The following is a 12875-nucleotide window of genomic DNA, read 5'->3' on the forward strand; positions in this document are numbered from 1 at the left end:
ATTATCTCCCAATCACCTCATACCATGCACTGTCCTCCCTCCCCCACTGCATCTAGCTCACTCTCTGATTTTGAACCAGTCACAGAAGAAGAAGTAAGCAGGCTCCTTGCATCTTCTCGCCCAACCACTTGCACCAGTGACCCATTTCCGTCACATCTACTCCAGCCCCTTTCCCCTGCTGTCACCCCTCACCTAACTAAAATATTTAACCTCTCTCTCTCTTCTCTTATCTTTCCCTCCTCATTTAAGCATGCCATCATACATCCACTAGTTAAAAAAACATCCCTTGACCAAAACTGTGCCGCTAACTATAGACCTGTTTCTAATCTTCCCTTCATCTCTAAACTCCTGGAACGCCTGGTCCACTCCCGTCTTATCCGCTATCTCTCAGAAAACTCTCTTCTCGACCCTCTCCTATCCGGTTTCCGCTCTTTACACTCTACTGAAACTTCCCTCACTAAAGTCTCTAATGATCTACTAACAGCTAAATCAAAGGGTCATTACTCCATGCTAATTCTCTTGGATCTCTCTGCAGCATTCAACACTGTGGATCATCTGCTTCTCCTCACTATGCTCCATTCCATTGGCCTCAAGGACACCGTTCTCTCCTGGTTCTCCTCCTATCTCTCTGACCACTCCTTTACTGTATCTTTTGCTGGCTCCTCCTCCTCTCATCTTCCCCTTACTGTTGGGGTTCCTCAAGGATCAGTCCTAGGCCCCCTCCTCTTCTCTTTGTATACTGCCCCTAATGGTCAAACAATCAGTAGATTTGGTTTCCAGTACCATCTCTATGCTGACGACACCCAATTATACGCTTCTTCTCCTGACATCACGCCAGCCTTTCTAGAAAACACCGGCAATTTTCTAAATGCTGTGTATAACATCATGTCCTCACTATATCTGAAACTGAACCTGTCAAAGACTGAACTCCTTGTGTTTCCTCCCGCTACTAATGTACCTATACCCGACATTGCCATTTCCGTGTGTGGTTCTACTATTACTCCCCAGCAACATGCCCGCTGTCTTGGGGTCATACTTGACTCTGAGTTTTCCTTTGTCCCCCACATCCGATCACTGGCTCGCTCTTGTTATCTGCACCTCAAAAACATTTCAAGAATTCGACCCTTTCTTACTTTTGACTCTGCAAAAACTCTGACTGTTTCTCTTATTCATTCTCGTCTCGACTATTGTAACTCCCTTCTAATCGGTCTCCCTCTTACCAAACTCTCCCCCCCTCCAATCTGTCTTGAATGCTGCTGCCAGGATCATATTTCTCGCCAATCGTTACACCGATGCCTCTACCTTGTGCCAGTCATTACACTGGCTACCCATTCACTCCAGAATCCAGTACAAACTTATTACCCTCACCCACAAAGCTCTTCATGGCTCAGCATCACCCTACATCTCCTTCCTTGTTTCAGTATACCATCCTACCCGCGCCCTCCATTCTGCTCATGACCTGAGGTTAGCATCCTCAATAATCAGAACCTCCTACTCCTGTCTTCAAGACTATACATGTGCTGCGCCAATTCTTTGGAATGCACTTCCCTGGTCAATATGATTAGTCCCCAATCCCCACAATTTTAAGCGTGCCCTGAAAACTCATTTATTCAGACTGGCCTACCGCCTCAACACATTAACCTAATCTATCCCTATGTGGCACAGCCAAAAGTTTTTTACCATAACCAGGTTCCCCGCATCATGTTCCCATATGCTTTATGCTTCCATTAGCCCTCTGCATCTGAACTGTTACACACTTATCATTATGGCTGGTCCATATGTGTCGCCCCTGAGGCTTCAGTCGCCACAGAGGTACTGCACCTTCTCCTAAGGTGTGGTACCCCACCATCCAGGTAGGGTGGGAACTCCCTTCCACATTCCCACACCTGCACCCCACACACAGGATAGTTCAGCAGGGACCCATCCATGCTTTATGCTGGAAAGGTCATAGGGTGCCTTTTGTTGTTCCTGGCTTCGTAACACGAAAGGTGCTGGGGAGGCGGGTGGAGTTAGATATAAAAGAGAGGGAAGGTGTAGGATTTCAGGTCAGTCCGCAGAAGAAGGCAGGCAGAGTAGGAGAGAACAGCCACTCGGTGAAGAGTGGGGATCCCTGGAAGAAGGGATGGAGGAAGGAGTGCTGCAGCTGCACCAGTGAACTGGGGCAGTGAAGGAAGAGAAGGAGAAAGAGATGTAGACTGGAGACTACAGATTCCATAAGAGAGATAAAACAGATCGGAACGAAGGAGAATAGAAGGATGGTGGGAAGCAGGTTGAGAAAGCGAGAGAACCCTTCCAGTCCAGAGCGCAAAGGCAGGGGCCAGGTCCCCGAGGTTGATTGGATCTTTATGTCCGGCAACAGACACCGGAGGAGTAGTGAGCCACCAACGCCTTACTCCCATCGCAGACTTGGGACACAACAGCACTTGGATAGTGAGCCGGGACGCAGAGCGGAGCCCCCCAAGCAGGCTACAGCTGTCTGTCATACAAGTAGAGACTAGGAACACCTAGAGAGAGGCATTCCAGGGTAACTAAGTACTGGAGTGCTTCGAACCTAAAGGCGCATTGGAGGAGTCGTTCAGTAAGGTACATATTGGCGGAGTGTGGAGAGGAGAATACTATCCTGCCTGGAGGTTGACTGGGGCCCTGACCTGAAGAACACAGTGCGGAGGCAGGCAGTTGTGTGAACTGCAAACAGTGAGTAAAGCTTTGGAACCGCATACTCTGGTGTCCTCCAGTTATTCCAGCACCGCTACACCTGGGTACCAGCATCTATACTATTCTGCGCCTCTCCTTATCCATTGCACCTACACTGCCCTGGGACTACAGCTCCACCTGTGGAGAGCTACACCATCTTTGCTGCACCACACCATCAGTCCCAGTGGATCTGCACGCAGCGTTGGCTTAACATCTTGCTTGCCAAACACCACAGGTGGTGTCACGAACTATTCCAATAAACTTTAACATCATTAACATCACCGCCATTGATATTGGTCGCCCAGGGCCACGGACCGGGTCACCGCTGCTGTGACACATTCCCCCTGACACCAGCCCGGTACCGAGTACCCCTCTGCCCTGGGTGTGAGGGGCGACCCACATACAATCAGGGTAACTGTTACCACCCACCTTTCGTGTCTCCCCTTTTTTCCCTCATAGATTGTAAGCTTGCGAGCAGGGCCCTCATTCCCCTTGGTATCTGTTATGATCTATGTGATTATTGTTATGCTGTAATGTATATTGTCTGTACAAGTCCCCTCTGAAATGTAAAATGCTGCGGAATATGTCGACGCTATAGAAATAAAATTTATTATTATTATTATTATTATCTTTTTTCACCTTTGATCAGAAGCCTGTCTAACTGAAATATTATTGTGAAACCAGCATTCTTAAAAGGGGTTGTCAACATTTAGCACAGTGTGTCACTCTATACTGTATGACTGCAGATTTGGGAATCCTCCCAGCAGGTGCAGCTGTCAGGATTTTACGGTGCTGAGACCAAGCGGCCATATGCGATACGCATATATCAGGCCACATTGTGAGACACATCTGGCCTCGTTCAATACAAGTACTGTATATTGAGTGAGGTTATGCAGACTGGTCAGAATATGGCTGTCCGCATGCATACCGCATATTAATAGTCAAGTGAACGCCTGTTCCCGCCGGCGATGGAGAATCCTCACAGCTTGTCTAGTCATTACATATATGATAATGCCCAGTATCAGAGAACGAGACAAGGCGGTGACCATGGTCCAAAAACGCCTTGTGCAAGGATTACCACTCCATATACTAATCTTAAAAAGGAGAAAACGGAGTAACGGATCCAAAATATATGCAAAAGTATAAATTTTATTAGTACTCACTAGAGTTGAGCGAAACGGGTCGAAAAAATTCAAAAGTCGCCGACTTTTGGCAAAGTCGGGTTTCATGAAACGAAACCCGACCCTAGGATGAGGTCAGCCACGAGGTCGGCGACTTACGCGCCAAAGTCGCGTTTCAAAAGTTTGTTTTGCGCTCTTTTTCAGCCAATCAGGATCCACGGACACTGTGGGCAACGTGATGACATAGGCACGGGTCACCACCATCTTTCAGAAGGGCATGCAAGTGATTGGCTTGCTTTGGTGGGCGTCACAGGGGGTATAAAAGGGCGTGCACGCCGACCGCCATCTTACTTCTGCCGATCTTAGTATAGGGAGAGGTTGCTGCTGATTCTGTAGGGAGAGCGTTAGGCAGGGAAGAAGACAAAAAAACTGCTTCTGCTGCTAGCGATTTGGCCTGCACAACACACCAGTCACTGTGTGTGCAGTGCAAGGGGAGGCTATATAGTGGTGTATCAGTGGTGTTGGTTGTTGGGCTGCCTTCTAAGGCTTCCTGACATTCCTGCATTGCTGTTTACCCACTGCTCCGCAAACTGCTTTTTTAAAAGCAATCCCAATTTTTTTTTTTGTCCTGCTGATAAGAAAAAAAAACTGCTTCTGCTGCTAGCAATTTGGCCTGCACAACACACCAGTCACTGTGTGTGCAGTGCAAGGGGAGGCTATATAGTGGTGTATCAGTGGTGTTGGTTGTTGGGCTGCATTCTAAGGCTTCCTGACATTCCTGCATTGCTGTTTACCCACTGTTCCGCAAACTGCTTTTTTAAAAGCAATCCAATCTCCCTTATCCTCTAGTCACTTTTGTCACAGCTGTGCCATCGAGCCTGTCACATAGCGCTCAGATATTCATTGGACCTCACACAATCCAAAAGTGTCCAGTGTCCAAAAGTGTGTGCAGAGATTCAAAATCTCCCTTATCCTCTAGTCACTTTGGTCACAGCTGTGCCATCGAGCCTGTCACATAGCGCTCAGATATCAGTGGGCCTCACACAATCCAAAAGTGTCCAGTGTCCAAAAGTGTGTGCAGAGATTCAAAATCTCCCTTATCCTCTAGTCACTTTGGTCACAGCTGTGCCATCGAGCCTGTCACATAGCGCTCAGATATCAGTGGGCCTCACACAATCCAAAAGTGTCCAGTGTCCAAAAGTGTGTGCAGAGATTCAAAATCTCCCCTATCCTCTAGTCACTTTGGTCACAGCTGTGCCATCGAGCCTGTCACATAGCGCTCAGATATTCATTGGTCCTCACACAATCCAAAAGTGTCCAGTGTCCAAAAGTGTGTGCAGAGATTCAAAATCTCCCTTATCCTCTAGTCACTTTGGTCACAGCTGTGCCATCGAGCCTGTCACATAGCGCTCAGATATTCATTGGGCCTCACACAATCCAAAAGTGTCCAGTGTTCAAAAGTGTGTGCAGAGATTCAAAATCTCCCTTATCCTCTAGTCACTTTGGTCACAGCTGTGCCATCGAGCCTGTCACATAGCGCTCAGATATCAGTGGGCCTCACGCAATCCAAAAGTGTCCAGTGTCCAAAAGTGTGTGCAGAGATTCAAAATCTCCCTTATCCTCTAGTCACTTTGGTCACAGCTGTGACATCGAGCCTGTCACATAACGCTCAGATATCAGTGGGCCTCACACAATCCAAAAGTGTCCAGTGTCCAAAAGTGTGTGCAGAGATTCAAAATCTCCCTTATCCTCTAGTCACTTTGGTCACAGCTGTGCCATCGAGCCTGTCACATAGCGCTCAGATATTCATTGGGCCTCACACAATCCAAAAGTGTCCAGTGTCCAAAAGTGTGTGCAGAGATTCAAAATCTCCCTTATCCTCTAGTCACTTTGGTCACAGCTGTGCCATCGAGCCTGTCACATAGCGCTCAGATATCAGTGGGCCTCACACAATCCAAAAGTGTCCAGTGTCCAAAAGTGTGTGCAGAGATTCAAAATCTCCCTTATCCTCTAGTCACTTTGGTCACAGCTGTGCCATCGAGCCTGTCACATAGCGCTCAGATATCAGTGGGCCTCACACAATCCAAAAGTGTCCAGTGTCCAAAAGTGTGTGCAGAGATTCAAAATCTCCCTTATCCTCTAGTCACTTTGGTCACAGCTGTGCCATCGAGCCTGTCACATAGCGCTCAGATATCAGTGGGCCTCACACAATCCAAAAGTGTCCAGTGTCCAAAAGTGTGTGCAGAGATTCAAAATCTCCCTTATCCTCTAGTCACTTTGGTCACAGCTGTGCCATCGAGCCTGTCACATAGCGCTCAGATATCAGTGGGCCTCACACAATCCAAAAGTGTCCAGTGTCCAAAAGTGTCTGCAGAAATTCAAAATCTCCCCTGTCCTATAGACACCTTGTACCTTGTTTTTCATTACTATATAGTTTGTTGGATTTTGTCTACATTTCTACCAAAAATGAGGAAGGCTGGTGGAAGAGGCCGTGGAATTGGGCGGGGGTTGGCATCTGGTAATGATAGTGTTGGTGGTGGATCTGATGGTAGTGGCAAGAGCAAAATAGGACCGAATGCAGGAGGTGCTGACCCTGCGTCATCGTCTGGCTACATAAGGCCTCGAACGCTTAGTTTTCTAGGAGTTGGCAAACCGCTTTTAAAGCCAGAGCATCAGGAAAAAGTTTTGTCTTACATTGCTGACTCAGCCTCCAGCTCTATCGCCTCCTCTTCTTCAGTTGTAAAAAGTAAAAGCACTGAGTCGTCATTGGAGGCTCATGTTCATGAACCACACCTTTCCTTGTGTCCTTCACCCCAACCAAGATTGAAGGATGACGCAGGCCATACTACTGATTACTCCATGGAGCTGTTTTCACATACCATGCCTGGATTATCAAGTGAAATGGTGAATTACCCAGGCCAAGATGAATCTGACATGGAGTGCACTGATGCACAGCCGCTGATGAATGATTCTGCTGGTACATTCACTCAGAGCACTACATTGTCCTCGCAGTGTACAGAGCCAGATTCTGACCCTGATGAGACTCAGGTGCCCCTTCCCGCACACTATACCACCATACACGGTGACACAGAGAAAGGTCCACATGACATAGAAGAGGAGGTGATGGATGACCCAGTTGTTGACCCAGATTGGCATCCATTGGGGGAAGAGGGTGCTGCTTCCAATAGCTCAGATGAGGAGCATCCACAGCAGACATCGACATCGCAACAGCTGTTATCTGGCAGGCCCGGAGCACTCCAAAGACAGGTTCCAAACATCAAAAGAGTTGCTGGACAGCTTGTCCAGAGGGTCAAAAGATCACAGCGTGCTAGGCCGCAAAATGTCTGCCAAAGTAGGAAGAGTGCAGTGTGGCACTTTTTTGATCAAAATCCTCATGATCAGGCCAAGGTTATCTGTAAGAAGTGCGCAAAGACCTTTAGCCGAGGGAAAAATCTGAAAAATTTGAATACCAGTTGCATGCTTAGACATTTAACCAGCATGCACTTGCAAGCGTGGACACAACACCAAACCTCAAGTGCCACATGTGCAACTGATCACAACGAAGGTAGTCAGCAACGCTACATTGTTTCCCCCACTGTAAGCCCACCGGTTAGCACAGCAGCAAATGTTGAGGTGTCGTTGCAAGACCACAGCAGTCAGGGAATCCCACTGTTATATCAACGAAAGACTGATTCTAGGCCATCAGAAAGAACACCAACTCCATCACCATCATCAACCCTCTCTCAGTCCGCCCTGTCCACCGCTACTTCCACCATATGCAGCTCTCAAGTCCAGCTCACCCTCCCAGACACTATGAGTAGGTCAAGAAAGTACTCAGTCTCTCATCCGCGTACACTGGGTTTGAACGCCCACATTGCCAAACTAATCTCGTTTGAGATGATGCCCTTTCGGTTGGTGGAAAGCACAGCTTTCCGCGAACTCATGGCCTATGCAGTACCACGCTATGACCTACCCAGTCGCCACTTCTTCTCTCGCAAAGCCATCCCAGCCCTCCACCATCATGTGAAAGACCGCATTGTCCATGCACTCAAGCAGTCAGTGAGCGGAAAGGTGCACCTCACAACTGATGCATGGTCCAGTCGGCATGGCCAGGGCCATTACGTGTCCATCACTGCACACTGGGTTAATGTGGTGGATGCAGGGTCCACAGGGGACAGCGGTGGTGGGACAGTGCTGCCTAGCCCACGGTATAGGAAACAGTTGGCTGTAGGCGTTCGACCCTCCTCCTCCTCCTCCTCCTCCAGAAGCGAAAGCTCGTCCACAGAGCGCAGTCGTACGAGCACTTCATCTGCAGCTGCCACTGTTGCACACGATGTGTCCCCCTATAGAGCAGCTAGTGGAAAGCGTCAGCAGGCTGTGTTGCAGATGATGTGTTTGGGCGACAGACACACCGCCGAGGTGCTGGCCGAGTACTTGAAGCGACAAACTGAGTCATGGCTGGGCAGTGTACATCTTGAGGCAGGCAAGGTAGTTAGTGATAACGGCCGTAATTTTGTGGCAGCCATAGCCCTTTCAAAACTCAGCCACATACCTTGCTTGGCTCACACCTTGAACCTGGTGGTGCAGTGCTTCCTCAAAAATTATCCGGAGTTAACAGCCCTGCTCCAGAAGGTGCGAAGACTGTGCGCGCACATCCGCCGGTCGCCTGTACACTCCGTTCGCATGCAGAAGCTGCAGCGATTGCTCCACCTTCCCAACCACCGCCTCATTATCGACATTGCAACAAGGTGGAACTCCACCCTGCACATGGTGGAGCGGCTGTGTGAGCAGAGGCAGGCCATAATGCATTTGTGAGAGGATACACGGCCAGGCACTTTGAGAGCAGACATGGAGTTGACAGGCGTGCAGTGGTCGAAGCTGAAAGACCTTTGTAAAGTCCTTCAGTGTTTTGAGGAATGCACACGGCTGGTAAGCGCAGACGACGCCATCCTAAGCATGAGCATCCCACTTATGCGTCTGCTCATGCAAACTTTGACGCACCTTAAGGAGCAGGCGTCTGCAGCCAATGTTGATGAGGAGGAAGAGGAGGAGGGAATCCTTGATGACATTCAGCCATTGTCTGCTCAGGGACCTCTCCTGGACGAGGTGGAGGAAGAAGAGGAGGAGGAGGATGATGATGGGGATGATTACTTAGGGGAGGAGGATGCATCTCGTGGGGCAAGTGAAAATGTTGGTGTGGCAAGGTCTGGTACAGGGTTTGTGCGTGACTGGAGGGATGTGGATTTGCCAGAAAGTGCTCCTCCACCCAGCACTCGCAGTGCATCATTGACACCGGGAACATTGGCCCACATGTCAGATTATGCCTTGCGGATCCTAAAAAGGGACCCCCGCATTGCCAAAATGATGAACGATGACGACTACTGGTTGGCCAGCATCCTGGATCCACGCTATAAAGGCAAATTACAAAACATCATGCCACAGGAGAACCTTGACCTAATATTGGCTAATAAACAAGCAACTCTGGTAAATCGGTTGCTTGAGGCATTCCCAGCACACAGCAGCGGTGATGGTTCTCACACGAGCCGTACGGGCCGGGGGCAGCTTGGCAGAGGTGTTCGTGGTGCACACAGCAGAAGTGGCGTTGGAGACAGGGGTTTCATGACAATGTTGTGGACTGATTTTTCAAATACCGCTCACACAACTGGTAATACTGCATCGATGGAAAGTGACAGGAGACAGCAGTTGTCAACTATGGTTACAAACTACTTTTCCTCCCATATCGATGTTCTCCCACACAGGTCATTCCCCTTTGACTATTGGGCCGCTAAACTGGACACCTGGCCTGAATTGGCCCAATATGCCTTACAGGAGCTCGCTTGCCCAGCTGCAAGTGTGCTATCGGAAAGAGTCTTCAGTGCAGCTGGATCAATCCTGACAGAAAAAAGGACCCGTCTGTCAACCCAAAATGTGGATGATCTAACCTTCATTAAAATGAACCACGCATGGGTTTCCAAGGATTTTGTCCCACCTTCCCCTGATGACACATAGGGTGACAGAAAAATGGCTTGCTTTGGTCCACCTCTTCCTGGTACAATGTCCAACATCAACATATGCCACTTTCTAAAACTCCCTAACTGTGCTGCCTCCCCCCCATGGCCGGGGTCACCACCTAGCGCACGACACCGTGCGAGTGCCGTTGCCCTGGACAGGTGGGTAGGCCGACTCTTGGGCGCGGGCACTGGCACAGGGTCCTTCATAGTGCAATCAAGTGTCTCTGACGGTGGTGGTGCACACCCGCCGTCAGACACACCGCTGTACTATGAGGGGCCCAGTGCCAGTACCGACGCCCACGAGTGGGCCCCCCTTACTTGGGCAGGGCCCCAGCATTTGCAATCTTTACCTCTCCCTGCTCCTCCGCTGTGTAATCTGGGCCGTCAAATCCATACTGTGCCTGACACCGTCTGAGCCTGCCTCCTGATGTATAGACATATATTTTGAATGTGTACGCTATCCATACATGTTATCCGGGGATACGGTACCCTTTTTAACCTTTGTGCAATCACGTGCAATCCATACTGGGCCTAACACCGTCTGAGCCTGCCTCCTGAGACATATATTTTGAATGTGTACGCTATCCATACATGTTATCCGGGGAAACGGTACCCTTTCTAACCTTTGTGCAATCACGTGCAATCCATACTGGGCCTAACACCGTCTGAGCCTGCCTCCTGAGACATATATTTTGAATGTGTACGCTATCCATACATGTTATCCGGGGATACAGTACCCTTTCTAACCTTTGTGCAATCACGTGCAATCCATACTGGGCCTAACACCGTCTGAGCCTGCCTCCTGAGACATATATTTTGAATGTGTACGCTATCCATACATGTTATCCGGGGATACGGTACCCTTTCTAACCTTTGTGCAATCACGTGCAATCCATACTGGGCCTAACACTGTCTGAGCCTGCCTCCTGAGACATATATTTTGAATGTGTACACTATCCATACATGTTATCCGGGGATATGGTACCCTTTCTAACCTTTGTGCAATCACGTGCAATCCATACTGGGCCTAACACCGTCTGAGCCTGCCTCCTGAGACATATATTTTGAATGTGTACGCTATCCATAAATGTTATCCGGGGATACGGTACCCTTTCTAACCTTTGTGCAATCACGTGCAATCCATACTGGGCCTAACACCGTCTGAGCCTGCCTCCTGAGACATATATTTTGAATGTGTACGCTATCCATACATGTTATCCGGGGATACGGTACCCTTTCTAACCTTTGTGCAATCACGTGCAATCCATACTGGGCCTAACACCGTCTGAGCCTGCCTCCTGAGACATATATTTTGAATGTGTACGCTATCCATACATGTTATCCGGGGATACGGTACCCTTTCTAACCTTTGTGCAATCACGTGCAATCCATACTGGGCCTAACACCGTCTGAGCCTGCCTCCTGAGACATATATTTTGAATGTGTACGCTATCCATACATGTTATCCGGGGATACGGTACCCTTTCTAACCTTTGTGCAATCACGTGTAATCCATACTGGGCGTGAGATCGGCTGGCGAGCTGTTAAGCAAGCTACAGCACCTGTGGTTTGCACACGTAAGTTTTTCATTTTTTCAGGAATGACGGTTAGGCCTAATTCCGGAACTGCGGTTGACCTGCACTTACTGGGAAATCATTGTTCGCGGGTAATAATTGTAATCAGTGATCCCCATCACTAACGTTGTTCAGCGGGTTATCTGCACCTGTAAGCGACAAACATGCAGCCACGGACATGTAAGGGCATAACACACCAGTTATTGGCCAATCTCATGTGCCAGAGCCTCACGTGTCCCTCTAGTAAGCCGGACTCGGACCGCGGGGCATGACGGAGTCTCGTTCGTTAACGGAATTAAGCTTGCAATGTGTGCATCTGTTCTGTAGCTGGCATGGTTGAGGTTTCCCAGGTGGAGTCGAATTTAACCGTAGGCTCCACTCCTGGTGGTGCCCTTCTGGACATTCCTTTAAGGTTCAGCTTTGCAACCATACTGCCCACGTAAAACAAACACTTTGCCTTCATGAACGCTGTTTGGAGGGTCATGACTCGTGGGAATAACGCCGCCCAATCAGTTAACCTGCTAGAGAGATCCTTCGTTGCTCCCAAGCATGACATCACACTCCCTAGGAAGAAGGTAATGCCACTGTGGCGACCGTACTCCTGGGGGCGACACAAGTGCACTGATGCCCAGCCACTGCTCGCTGAATCTGCTGGTACATTGACCCAGACCACTACATTCCCCTCGCACTCTACATGACCTGAATCTGACCCTGATGAAACTCAGGTTACCCTTCCCATATACAGTTCCATCTTACACGGTGACAAAGAGGAAGCTGCAGATGAAAGTGCAGGTTCGGCCCACCCGCCATCAGACACACCACCGTACTATCAGGGGCCCTGTGCCAGTGCTGTCGCCAACGAGTGGGCCCCCCCTGCTTGCCCAGCATCACAGCACTTGCAAAGTTGAAATACTGTGCAGTGAGATGGAAGATGGGGACAACGAGGAATCCAGACAAGTACAGGGATTCCCTATCGAGGAGACTTATTTGATTGTTTTCAATGTTGGGACAGCAATTTTTGGGGAGCACTATACTCTGGAGAATGATAGATGGGGCCCACCATACACTGGAACATTCCAAAGGTGGACATCAGACACTGGAGCAGCATTTACAGGGCCCATTATACACTAGAGCATTAGAAATGGGGCCCATTATGTTTGGAGCATTATTTGGGCCCATAAGACAGTGGAGCTTCATCCATGGGGACCAACATATACTGTAGCATTATGTGGAGCTCATCATATACTGTTTCAAACATTATATGGGACCAATGATTCTGTATGGAGAAATAGATGGGCCTCGTCATGAGATGTAAAAAGTGAGGTATTTTTCATTGTACTATACCGCTATTTCTCTGCCGTATCGGAGCATGATGAGTTGTGGTATGTGTTAAAGGGGCGCTCTTTCGCCCAGGGCACATGAAAACCTGCAGCCAGCCCTCCCCCCCCACAACTTTAGCCATTTAACCCCCATTT

This window comes from Dendrobates tinctorius, unplaced genomic scaffold (assembly GCF_039654945.1).
Source record: "Dendrobates tinctorius isolate UK_male_01 unplaced genomic scaffold, ASM3965494v1 ptg000043l, whole genome shotgun sequence".
Taxonomy (NCBI): domain Eukaryota; kingdom Metazoa; phylum Chordata; class Amphibia; order Anura; family Dendrobatidae; genus Dendrobates; species Dendrobates tinctorius.